Below are 13,162 nucleotides of genomic sequence, written 5' to 3'. Positions count from 1 at the left end.
AAAGTCAATCAAAAATAACCAGGGCTGAAGCCCGACATCTCGGCTCGTCCACTCCTCCTCCACCTGATCTTGTCGTGGGACGAGAGACCCCACGTCCCTCCGTTTGACATTTCCCTGCTTCGGGTGCTTCATTTGTTTGTGCTTTTACTTTGTTTATAAGCGTATCCAGAACGATCTCTAGATTTAACATTTCGTCTACTTATTTTTCAAATGTGATACAGAGTTTGTAGCAATAAATTTCTAGTTATATATATATATATATATATATATATATTTGCAATCTTAAAAGACGGTGATTGTGGAAAACGACATAAACTTCCAAATAATAAATATCAATAAGTAAGACATTTAACAATGCTTTATTAATCAAGACAAGTGCACTTATACTATTTTAATTCTTGTTTTTATCTTATGTTGAATAAATTAAATAAATTTAATGATCTTGAAGAAAATAACATAGGAATATATTTAACCTTCTTCTATAATATTTGATTAAAATAAACCGAATTTATTCAATTATAAAATGTATCGGCATCCCTATATCCCTTTTGTAATTCACCCCTCAAGAGACCTCCAGAGCTTCCGCTGGTCGGGACTAACTCTCCCCGGCGCCCTCATTCCGTCTCTCCTCCGATGCCGGGTGTTCCTGCGGGGTCTGGGAATAGCACGTTGTGCACAAAACCTGCTTTTTTCGCTCCCTGCCCCGAGCGCTGCGGGGCCGTGGGCCAAACAGCGGCCAGCGGGGACCGCGGCCCCTCCTGCGAGCGGAGCGCAGGCTGCGGGCCGGTCCGGGGAGCCCCCGATGTCTGCTCCTGGGCCTTGCTTTCGCCTTCTCCTGCCCCCCAGCCCGGGCTGCGGGGCGGCCGTGCAGGGGACGGCTGCCGGCAAACACGGCCCTGGCCCTACGGAGCCGTTTGCTGCCAGCTCGGCTGGAGGGAGACGAGCCCGGAGAGTATCCCGGCCCCACGCCATCCCCGAGGGCTGCTCCAACCGGTGCGGGGCTTCCAGCCCCGCCGCGCAAACTACGGCCAAAACCGGCCGAGCCTCCCCCGAGGATGGCTGACGAGCAGAGAAATACAAAGCTTTTGCGACGTTGCGCGGGGGTTTCTCGAGGGCTGTAATTCTTAGGAGTCCCAAACCATGCGTAGACCGAGAGAAAGACCTTTCTACCCCTAAATATTATCATATGATGCGTTTCCCAGCGGAGGCCGCAGCTGGTAGAAGACAGAGCCTGCCTCACGGTCCCCGCAAGTACGGGAGGAAAGGTCCCGCCATTAACAAAACAATTTAATTTCTCTCTCCCTCTCCTCCCTCCTCTTGCTCCCACTCCGAGGCGGGGTCCCGCAGAATGCGGTATCAGGGCAGTCCTTTTTAGGAGCAGCAGACAGAGGGTCGAGGGCTGAGGTATAAATCCCTACCAAGATTTTTGCGTCATTTTTTCCCTACCGGCTGACGCTCCCCTGAGTAATGGCTCCGTGAAGGAAATCGAATGGACTCGCCAGAAACTGCGACAAACACGACATATAATTCTATTATCAATCCAGAAATGAGCGTGATCCCGACGAGGCCGGGGCTGAGCCGAGGCCTTGCTCGGAAGATCACAGCCAGGTTCCCGGGGAGGTGCCGGCCGCCGCTCTGCCCGCCCGCCGCTCGGCCCTTCTCCCGCATCCACCGCTTCTCTCTCGGGAATACACCCGGCGCGGCGAGAACCGCCGTCCACGGGCATGGGACTCGTAGGACGGGTTTGGTTCATTTCGTTTCCCTTCCTCTTCCCCGCTCCCCGCCACCGAGGCAGGCACGTTTCCACTGCTGCAAAGCGCCAGCTCTGGAGGGAGGCACGAGCAAGCTGAGCTATTGTTCTCGGTTTTATTTTAATCGCCTAGTTGGCTAAAGGTTGTAAACAAGGGGAAGCTGCAACGAAGCAGTGAAGTAAACATTTTTGCTGCATGGATTTGCATAAATACACCGGTATCCCTACTGTCAAGGGAGGATGTGGGGCTGGGGGCTGCGCGCTTAAAGTAACCCGGTGGCCAGGCGTGCAAAACCCCCTCGCTTTTCAAAACAATACTCGTGCTAGTGGGACCGACATATTAGGTCTCCGGGCAGGAAAAGCCTCTGAGTTTTGCTGCGCTAGAGGCGGAGGCTGGGCGCAACACGGTTCCGGCGGCCCTGCTGCGGGGAAAGCCGCGCTGGTGCCGCCCGCTGCCATCCCGGGCTGCCCGCCCGCGAGGCGAAGGCACATCCAAGACCTTCACACACCAGCAGAGCACTCTTTAGGCTAGTATTTGTCCGGGAAAAAGCTGCTGCGCCTCTGCGGTAGTTGTTTTTAATTATCAGACAAAGAATAAAATTAAAATATTCCTGAAGAAGTTTCCGTTAGCGTCGCTCTCCTAGGACTGACTGGGAACGCAGCCACGCAGGCAAAAACTGCCTTCCCTGAGCGCACAAAATTGGCGAAGGCCTAGTGGCAACTGGAATCGCCCCTGTCTTACTCATTAAGAAAAACAAAACATCGCCGTAGTTGTTAAGGTATTTACCCCCGTGGCCTGGCATCTGAATCCCTCCCTCGGTCTCACTTGGAAACTTGCTAAGAAAAAAGAAAACGGAGTCAGAAATTGACTCGTGCGGCCACCGAATCCCCTGTAAAATCGGAGCCGTCGGACTTTTGGCAAGGAAAAGCCGTAGCCGCGCAGGTTGCGGAGGGAGCAGCGGCGAGAGGCCGCAGAGTGGATGTACCGCGCCTTTGTTTTCCGCGGAATTTCTCCTTTCCCTTGAGAAGCAGCTCAGCGCGGGCGTGACGGCTGCAGAAATACCGCAATAGTTGCCATAGCCTCCGCCGAGGCAATATTTAAAGGTGTGCAACTGCCTGAAGCAGCGTGTTAAAAATATCCAACATCGATCCTACATCTTTAGGCGTGTTCACTTTTGTTAGCAGTTACAATCAGCGCGGAGGTCACGGATTGAGGGCTCTGGCTATTCCCTGAGACAAAACTTGAGCAATAAACATCCTCACTACTCCGTCTCCGAGCCGAGTACTCCTTGTGGACACGGGCCCATTTAAATTTTTTTAGAATACTTTCTAGGAAACGGATTTTCCCTGTTGGTGCCCCGGGAAGGTTTTATCGGGGGCGGAGGCAGCCTGCGCTGGGCGCGGTGACAGTGCCCGGCGCAACCTGCGGGAATCGCGCACTGCGGGATGGGGAAGAGGCTCGGACTATTTTTATGTCGGCGACGGCTTCCGCTTCAGTAGTGGGCGCTAAAGCAGATGTGGTTCCTTTTAGTGCCCTGCGGAGCGGTTGGGAGGGGTGGGAGAAGAGGGTGGGGATGCGGGTTAAGCCCCCTTTCGTTTGGCAAGAAACGGATCCTTCGGCACAGTGCCCTGCTCCTCGCTATGCGGTTCCGCCACCGCTTGTCCCTCTCCGCGGCCCGCGCGCATCTCCGCGTCCCGGCCGTGCCCGCGGGGCTCCGCCACCGCGCCCGTGGCGCGCAGGCTGGGGGCAGGCGGGACCGAAGCCTCAGTAAAAGCGCAGCGCGCAGGCGAAAGAAACATGGCGCTGGGAAGCAGTATGTGCAAAATCCGCAAGGAATTGCAGTAAATTCCTTTTTGTTTGAAGAAAATTTACAACTTGGTAATAGACCTTTTTATGACCTATTTGGGCTCGTCATTGGCTGCGGCTGGTCATGTGCAGGCAGCGAGCGCTTTCATGGCCTTTTCCTGATTTCCCTGGCGAATTTCCCCCTGCATTCTGCCTTCAGAGAGCCTCAGCCCCTCTTTTTCTAACCTTTGTCTAGGCTGAGGTGTATGGCAGTCGCCCTCATGTTTGTGCCCCGCTCCCCCGAACCCGCGGCCGGTCCCGTCGCCGCTGCACTGACACTTCCCGGCCCCGCGCCGCCTGTTCTCCCGCACCCACGGAGGGATGCGCGGAGACCCGCGCCCGCCGCCGGGCCGCCTGCAGCCCTTGCTCTTCTCCCATCGCTCGATGCCCCCGCTGCCGCTATCTCCTCCGGCACACGGATTGCTACGCGGGTGCAAAATGGATTACAGCGACCCTCCCCGGGCTTCTCCGCAGGCGGGCAATGCCGAGAACCGGTAAGCACTCAGCTCCCCTCGGGCTGGTCGCCGGTACTCCGCGATATGCGGCACGGCACCGGCTCCCCTGTCCTCCTATCCCTCTTCGTCACCTGTCCCTCGAAAACCCTTCTTCTTCCTTTTAGTATTGCTATTGCTATTTTTACCACTATGATTGCTGTTGTTGTTATTGCTATTGTAATTTTCGGTCGTGTTATTATTATTAATAGCGGTTGTGGGCATGCCGCAGAGTGCAAGCAGCTGTTGCGCGCCGTCTCTCACGGAAAATACGCCGCGGGCCACGATGTCTCGGTGTTCCGCCGTGAGGGGCGGAAGGCTAGGGCGCAGTGCGCGCAGGCAGCGCCTCGCCTGCCGGTGGGATTTCTTCCAGTATATTTCCTTTGCTTTTGGGATACTATTTTTCCCCTGCCAGCCTGAAGCGTGCTGTGGTGATGCACTAGTTTTGTTTTCCCCACGGCGGAAGGGCGGTCGAGTAACTTTAAAGCTTAACAGGTGTTTTCGCAGGAGAATTGGTGTCAGTGCACCCGCGGGGGCGGAGGGCGCGGGGCGGCTCCGCCGAGCCGGTCGAGCCGGGGGCTGTGCCCGGGGCCAGCCCAGGGAGCCCTCGCCTGCCCTGCCGGGACGTTTCTCACATCCTTGTCCCGCCAGGGCTGCGGCTCCGAGCTGCTCGGTGGGCAGCACACGGGCCGGACTCGGCGACCGCGGAGACGCGGCCAGGAGCGCACGCCCGCAGTACGGCTACTATCCCACGTGGAAATCATCGGGGGCAAAACGGGGGACAAGTTCTCAAAAACAAACCAAACAGCAAACCCTTGGGTTTATTTTGAAATTTGTCCAGGAGATAGAATACTTAAGTAAACTATTCCTGCGTTAACCAATACATATATGCATCCATATTTACATTACCTATATACATACATATCGTATCTACACATCTATTTCTCTCTGTAGAACACATACTCTTCGGAAGTACGCTGTTGTGGACGTATATATGTTTTACTCATCTCATCTTCATATTCAGACTGTAAGTGCACGGTAGAAAGCTCGCCGTTTGGTATCTGGCGTTCACATCGATGGTCAGTGCTTGCAGTGTACCGTGCTGTTGCACTGCAGGAATTCACCCACTCGCCATTTACCCAGTTAAAAGAAGCCAGTTAATTAACGGGAAAGCAGAACGCCTGACCACACAACACACAGTGAGGGTGGAAAGGTGCGAGTCATGCCCCGAGTACATATTTTGAACCCACAGAAGAAATTGTTCTTTAATCCACCGCTGAGCACCCCTCAACCTGCTAAACCCGATCCCCGCTAGAGTAAGCCATAAGATCCCCGTCCCCCGCGCTTTGCCTGTTTGCACTAGCCGGCCGCCCTGCGCTCCTGCGGGACTTGGGGTTTATTTGGGACGAATCGTTTTCAACATAGCACCAGTCTTCAAGAGTAACGTGGAAAATATGTGCTGCGTTAGGTTTCACTCCCAGAATCCCTCCTAGGTGGCACAGTAAATATAGCTACTTGACTATAAATCTCTCAAAAAACTTCGGAAAATCTCGTCCTTGAGCTGTTTTGAAATTATTTGTAGCCTGGGGAAAAAGAAGAAAACAAAAGCAGGATGTTCTAACGAATTCTAATGTGCGTGTGTGTGTCTGCGGGTCCATCTGCTGACACACACGGATACACATATGCATTTATGATTCCATTGGTTTATGTGGGAGTTCGGCTTTTTTTTCTAAATGGCTTCCTTCCTGGCTTGCTTTTGCTCTTATTCTTTTTCTTATCGGATGTATGTATGCATTTATTTATTTATTTATTCTAACTATTCAAGTACACATAAGTCTGTTTATGTTTTTAAACATACCCATGGAATTGTAAGTACTCATAACAAATAGACGTTTGTATCTATGGTACATATATATATATTTATATACAGTGTTTATCTATATATAACACATATGAGGACTGCATTTTTATATCCTATAAAACATGGTATGGGTATAGATGTGTTAGTGCGCTGAAGTTTTTGGAGTACAAGATTCATAGTCAGATTTCTAGCACTTGCTTCGTTTTCCGACGAGATCGACAGAATTTATGACTTTTTTTTTTTTGTGTGTGTGTGTGTGTGTGTGTGTGTGTGTGTGTGTGTTGAACGGAAACAGCCGATTCCCAGTGCACCCTTTACTGACGTACGGGCAGTATAAAAACACCATCACCAAGCAGCTGGCAGGAAGCGGCAGCCTGGTGTCCCTGGCAGTGCCGGGGTACCGCTGGCACCGGCTGCCATTTGGGAAGTCAGGTTGGCTCCCGCTTAGCTGCTGCAGGTTGCCTGGAAGAGAAGTACAGCCTCTGTTCCCCGCGTCTGGGAGGGCTTTGGTGCAAGGAGGGAGGGGGCGATGTGAACTGCGGAGCCGGGTAACACGATAAGACTAGGCGAAGTCACGTTGGTTTTGCGTTCTTAAAACTGGAAATCCCGCCGATTCATTTTCTCGTTTCCCCCAAAAATATAATTCCTACGGGGTGTTTAATGAGCGCTTGGGACAGAAAAAGAAATCCGAACAAAGACGGTATTTCACCCCTCGGTTGGCAGGCAGCTGTTAAAGGTATTTACTGCTCTACTGCAGTGCGGCACTCAATGCTGCTGGAGCGGGAGAGGAAAAAACAGGAAGCGAAAGGAAAAGATGAGGCACAATAAACATTGCAGCAGGTCGCGGAGCCCGGGCGGGGCGAGGAAGAGGGGTCTCTGCGAGAGACAAGAGGCAATAAAAGTGCATTCAGCGGCAGCAGGCTCTGCCCAAACTCAGCACTCGCCTCCCATCACCCGCGGGGGAGGGGGCGGCGAGAAGGGGAGGCAGCGCCTGCCCAGCGCCGCAGGCCGGGACCCATCCGAGCTGGAGCTGCGGGAGCGCAGGGCGGCGGGGATCACCTCAGCCGCCCGCCGGCCCCGCCGTCGTGGCCCGGCTCCGCCGCATCTGTCCGCGTGTGGGCGCACGCCCCGACGGACCGGGACGCGGTCACCTGCCCGCGGCTCCCGCCCTCGGGGCCGCCGAGCCGGGCCGTGGAGCGACCGCCGGGGGCGCGACAGGCCCCGGCCGCGGCCACCAGCCCTTATGTCTCCACGGCCTCTTCCAGGAGAAGGCGCTGTAGGACAAGCCTGGCCGCTCTCCCCTCCGCGGGGCGAGCAGCCCACCGCCCCGCCGCCGGCCTCGGGACCCGTACCCTGCCGCCCCCCGGCCCACGGCAGAGGCCCGCCGGCGGGCGGGGGACATGGGCGGGGCTCCACCGCCCTCCTCGGGCGTCTCAAGCCGCGACCCGGTTGTTCCACTCCCTTCAGCGCCGCGATCTCCCGTCTCGCCCGGGTCCGCAGACCCGGCCTAACCCGCAGCGCCACGGGGCTCCCCTCGTGTGCCCCGCTGCCCTCCCGGTCACCAGCCCGCGCTTTGATGTGGAGCACCCGCCTCTTCCCTCCCTGTTCCTTTGATGCGGGCGCCAGAGCACCCTCCTTCCCGCCGGCTCCCTTCCCGCGGGCAGAGCCCCCGGCCCCCGCACATCCTCCCTCGCCTCCTGCATGCCGGGGCCCGGCAGAGCTCCCTGCCTCCGCCTCACCTGTTGCCTGCAGGCTTCACCTTCCCCAGCCGTGCCCGGACACGACCCTGGCGGCACCCACCCCCACGGGCCGTGCCTACCCCGGCGAGACGCTCCCACGGCCCCCGGCCTCCCCTCCCTGCCCCGCACTCCTCGCCCTGTTCCCCCGCGGACCTGAGGTGTCGCCGCCGCTGCCCCCGTTTGATGTTGAGGCGCGGCTCGACGCCGCCCTGCCCGCTCCGGGCCTCTGCTGCCACCGGATCTGCCTGCGGGCTTGGGCTGCTGCAGGCAGGGGCCTTTGCATGCCCACATCCTGCTCCGCGAGGGCATGGGCGACGAGGTGACTGTTGAAAAGTCGGGGTTGTGATAAAAACAGAGGGGCACAGTTCGTTGGACGCTATCAAGGTGCTTAGTAGGTCTTCAAAGTCAGCGATGGAGCCTGTAATTTTCTGTCAGTGTGGTCCTCGGGGTAGGATGTCGGTCGTCATGTCTGTCAAGCATCATTGAGAGTGATGGCAGTATACGCGTGTGATGAAACTGCCCCAACCTCTTTATCACAATTACCAGAGGGAAGCCAATTGTTACTGTGTTATTTCATTACACCTCTTATCTGTCTCCAGATCGTCAGCTCCAAATATGAAAACTCGCATAAAAGCCTAGAGAATGAACTGGCCAGAGCTTCAAAGTCAACTTTCACATCTGCATTTTAGAATAGGAAATGTGAAAATCGTTCTAATTCCCACTTCAAAAATCTCATGGCTAGAATTACTCAGTTACTGAAACATTAGTCTTGTCCTTAAATGAGAGGGAGCTGTATCTCAATCATCAATTCCTCACTATCTCACAGCCTCACCCTTCACAACCCCCGTGTCCTGGACACATGTGCCTGAAGCACATGCCCAGCCCGAGCCACCCCGTTTTCCAGGGGCTGACATGCTGCAGGCTGACTGCCACGCCACCTGCCTTGCCACAGCTCCTCTCCTCCTGCACATGCCAGGCGGTCTCTCATCTCCAAACTATGGCCTCCTTTTGCCCAAGAAAGCTGAAGTGATCACAGACACTCCGGGAGGGATGTGATGCTCCCTGCACTGGCACAGTACAGGAGTCCTCCCATGGGCCTGGCTCCCTGGGACCTGACCTTTGCCATACTCAGCACTCAGTTCCAGGCCTGGGGCAAACACACTTGACTCTGCATGGTAGTTCTTGTCCCAAATTATTTTCCCCACATTTTATTGCACTTTCTCATTACACCCTACCCCTCATGTCGCAGTACATAGCCTTTTCTTGCCCCTTTCCAGGTATGGCCCCTTTGGCTTCCTGCAGCTGTCTGCTGCTGAAGCATTTCTTCCAGAGCCCAGTGAGGGTGATGTGTTTGGGCAGGAGAATAGCTGGAGTCTACCACAAAGCCTGATCCAGGGCCCTCTGTGGCCAGGCCCAGGTGCTTGAGCAAGGCTCAGGGAGCTCCAGGGAGCTTGTCCCTCTGCCTGCCCAGGACTGGGAGCACAGGCCATGCACCAGCTAAAGAGACCCCGAAGTCAGCCCCATTCAAGACAGCCCACACCTCACTCTGGGCTGGCTGGCTGGAGCCCCTGGGTCTGATAAAGCTTCTCAGATCATGCACTGTGTCTGAAATGCCACCTCATGCACTGTCCCTGTCAGCTGTCCTGAGCAGGGGAGGAGGAAAGGGCTGTTCCACAGCTTAGGCCACTAAAAAATCATGAAGGCAATGCCTTGAGAACAAGGTCTTGCAAAGAGCGAGAAAAATAGTGGAATGCAGAGCCACTCCGGATCATAAAGAAGGTGCAGGGTAGGATCTCGGGATGTCTCTTGTCTGAAGGAAAATGAATTGTTCAGCTGTGACTGGAGCTGTATGGAGAATATAGCGAGAGCTGAGCTGGCCCTTTTGGGTGACTTCATACTTGTGTAGCTAGATGCGTTAGGAAATGGCCGAGTAATAGCAGACTCTGGTGTTAAACAGGCACAACCCAGTTGGTGCCACCACCCAGCAAGGAACTGCTTTTGGCTCGTTTTTCAGAGCTGAGCCCCCGGGCGGAGGCGCACTCTCCCCCGCGGGCCGGGCGAGTGGCCGTGTCCCCTCTGCACGCGGCCGGTCCCCGGAGGGGCTGACACAGCTCCCCGCCCTCTGGAGAAGGTACGAGCCCTTCCCGGGATGCGCCAGGAGCTGCTGGCCGCTCCGACGTCCTCAGCCATGATAGATTGGGAGCTGATGCCCGGTGTTCTTCATGCTGTGTGACTGCCAGGGACATTTGACTTCCTGTGCTCGGGCTCCTTGAAATTCTCATTTGCTAACTCACACCCTGCTCCCTTCACACCAGGGCTCTTTTATTGCTTTATAACCGTCCTGAAACTTCCATTCCTCAAAGATCTCATTGTGGCGGGCTTCACACTTTCTCCCTTTCCGAAGCCCTGTGCCCTCACTGTTCGCAGCAGTTTGGTCACTTACAAAGATCCCTCTGGTGCCCGGCGAACCTGCAGTCCCTGGCAGAGCTCTCCCAAGTTTTGAGATGAATGACACAAAACCGTTTTGAAGTGGAACCTCACCAAAACGCCACAAACACCCAGGGAAGGGAGAAAAGGTTCCATCTTTCAGTTGTTTTGGCTTTTTTTTTTTTTTTTTTTAATTTGGTGGGACTTTTTTTTCCCTTCCTCCTAAAGATGGGCTTCTTTGTACTCTAAGAGCTATAAAGAAAGGTTTGAACGGGTATCCGCAGAAAACACGCCCGTCTTCTTTCCCAAAAGCACTTTGTTAGTGCTAAGTCCCCTTTGCAGCTTTTCCTAAAACACGCTCCTCAAAAAAGGCCGGCATAAAGCCGCGCAGCTGAACTTCCATCCATCCCCGCTATTTCGCCCCGGTCCCGTTTTATAGGACAGATTCAGAGAACCTTTATTTAGCGAATAAAAGTTTAAAGCTGAAGGTTATTTATGGCTCCACAGAGATAAGTCCTGAGTGGCTATTTAGAAGCACGTGATTCCAATAAACTTTGTTTTATGGCTTGAGAGTTGACAAGCCAAAATATAATTCCCACCATAAATTAGTTTAAGAGCATACAAGTGCAGATGCTTTCGTTCCTGGAAGCAGTAATCGGGAAAGTGTTAGCAGGGAACCGTCGGCGGAATGCGACCGTGCAGGCACCTCTGCTCCCGGGTCCCCCAGGCCGCGGGGGGAGCGCAGTAAGTCCGCTCCGCTATCAGCCTCCCCTCGGCGCCCCAGCCCCTCCGGAGCAGCTCTGCCGGGGAAACGGGCAGGTACAGCTCAGGTGGCTGCGGCGGCATGAGCCGGCTGCTCTCCGTCCGAGATTTCCGAATTTCATGGGATTTCTTACATGGAGATAAGCGCTTTTTTTTTTTTTTTTTTTTTTTTTTTTTTTTTTTTTTTTTCCCCCAGATAAATATAAAAGCATTTCTTGCAATAAAAATTGAAGATAAAAGGAAAGGTTCGGTAAGGGAGTGCTTGATGCCAAAATGCTGATATTAACCCACTCTCAAAGGCTATGAAGGTTATCTAGAGTGGGCAGAACTTAAAAAAACCCGCAAAATCATAGAAAGTAATTAACAAGAAAGGTCTTGGGAAGCTCTGTGCAGTGAACTATTGATACCGAAACAATTGCTCTGTGTTTAATACAAGAACTCGCCAAGATATCGTAGGAAGGCAATACAGGAGATGAAAAATCGCTTACAGAAAAGAACCCCCCAATAATATTTACTTTTAAATATACAACGCCTTTCAGGAGCATTAGGCTAAGCGTGTGGATTTGTTTCCCTTATGTGATCTTTGAATATATTTAATAAAATATTTGAAGGAAAGTTCAAGTTAAATCTGTCCTTCTATAATGCAAACAAAGACGCATGTCTCGTGATAGGTTAATTAGGTAATTTTTAAAAGAGCTCTATCTTGGAATAATGCGATATTTTTTTTCTAATAAAATTGTAGGTCTTTCTGTGTTTAGCACGGATATAATGCTGCATGGAGTATTTTGTGGGTGATGGTTTGGCAAAGGTGATCTGAATGTGACTGGATTCCCACAGAAAAAAAAAAAAAAAGAAAAAGGCCTTTGTTATTCTTTTCCAGTAGTGAAAGAGGGAGGTCTGGCTCTACATTTCCTTAGAAATTATCCAATATAAAATTTAGACTATGAATATTAAAAGTGAAAGATCACACTCCAGGCGCAGGGAAAGCGTGTATTTTCTAAAAAACTGCCTGAATGCAACGTGGTCCTCATTTGGAAGGGGCTTGCATCCCACCACTCCTCTGCTTGCAGGATTTACCACCAGGTCCTCTCTGCCTTCATCTATCAAACGTGGTTTGTAAATGTTCTCCAGAAATATCACCCGCATGTGGAATACAACAGTAACAAACGTTTTTATTGCAACAGGTTCTGCAGCATGGAAGAACATCCACAGTAAGTAACCTTTTATTTCTTGTAGAGTTGGCGTTATTCGAAAATCCTGGTTCTTCCCTTCAGACCGAAAAAATCCCCAAACTATGATTCCTGATGAATATTTCTTCCCTCTTCTGCCCCCACCCCCAACCTTTCCCACGAAAGAGGGGAAAGAAGGGGAAAAAAAAAGGTCTGTGTCAGCGTATGAAGGTTCTTGTGGAGTCACTTTGTGGTACCATGTCATAATCCTGGCTAGCATTAAAAGCAGAGGTGCAGTCTCCTGGGGGGTTATTACAGGGCTGTACAGGTGTCGTCCTGCTTTTAAGCACTCCGAAGCAATTAGCAGCGTTTCCATTTTAGCTCGGCGGGACCGTACAGCGCCTCCCCGTGCAGAATCCAGACGGATCACGTTGTATCCCAGCACCTCATAACCTTGGCTACTCCCACTCTTTTCTCCAGACGGGATCCCAAGCAGAGCTGTGCCTGCTTTCATTGATGTTCCCCTCGTTTGGCACAGGCTGGTGGCTGGGTGAAAGAGGCGGCAGGAGCTGGGGGCGGTCAGCGCTGGCCAGCCGAGGCAGCCCAGCTGCAGCCTGGTTCTGCGGCAGTGGAGCTGATCTGCCGGTGCGAGGTGGCTCGGGGCAAGGGAGACTCTAACGCGGATTTAAATGCTGTGAAGGCACGGAATGGGATGGGTATCAGAGCTTAGAATGGCAATCTTTTACTGTAAGGGTTTTCACGTCCCAGATGGTCCAGCCTGAGCTGCGCCAGGGGGGAACGAGGGGAGGGCAGAAGATCAGTGTGCATCAGGAAATGCTGTTGAACCTTTCTGGCTCCAGTGAGGAGCTAAGTGCATTGGTCCTGTCCTCCAAGCTGGGACCGGCTTGTCTCTCAGAGAGGGAAAGAGAGCCTGCGATCTTTGGAGGTTCATTTGGTTGTACATTGCCCTTCCTGCTTCTGCCAGCCCTGCTCTGACCCGGAGCATGTAAAGGAGAGGAGTGTTTGCGTTTGTGTTTGTTTGCGTTTCCCCGCTTCCTCTCCCTGTTTCCTGTTAAATAATCAATTTCACTGTATGTGCCAAGCTTCTCCTGGTCTT

The sequence above is a fragment of the Cinclus cinclus genome, chromosome 9, assembly GCF_963662255.1.
Source record: "Cinclus cinclus chromosome 9, bCinCin1.1, whole genome shotgun sequence".
Taxonomy (NCBI): domain Eukaryota; kingdom Metazoa; phylum Chordata; class Aves; order Passeriformes; family Cinclidae; genus Cinclus; species Cinclus cinclus.
This window is presented reverse-complemented; position numbering follows the sequence as displayed.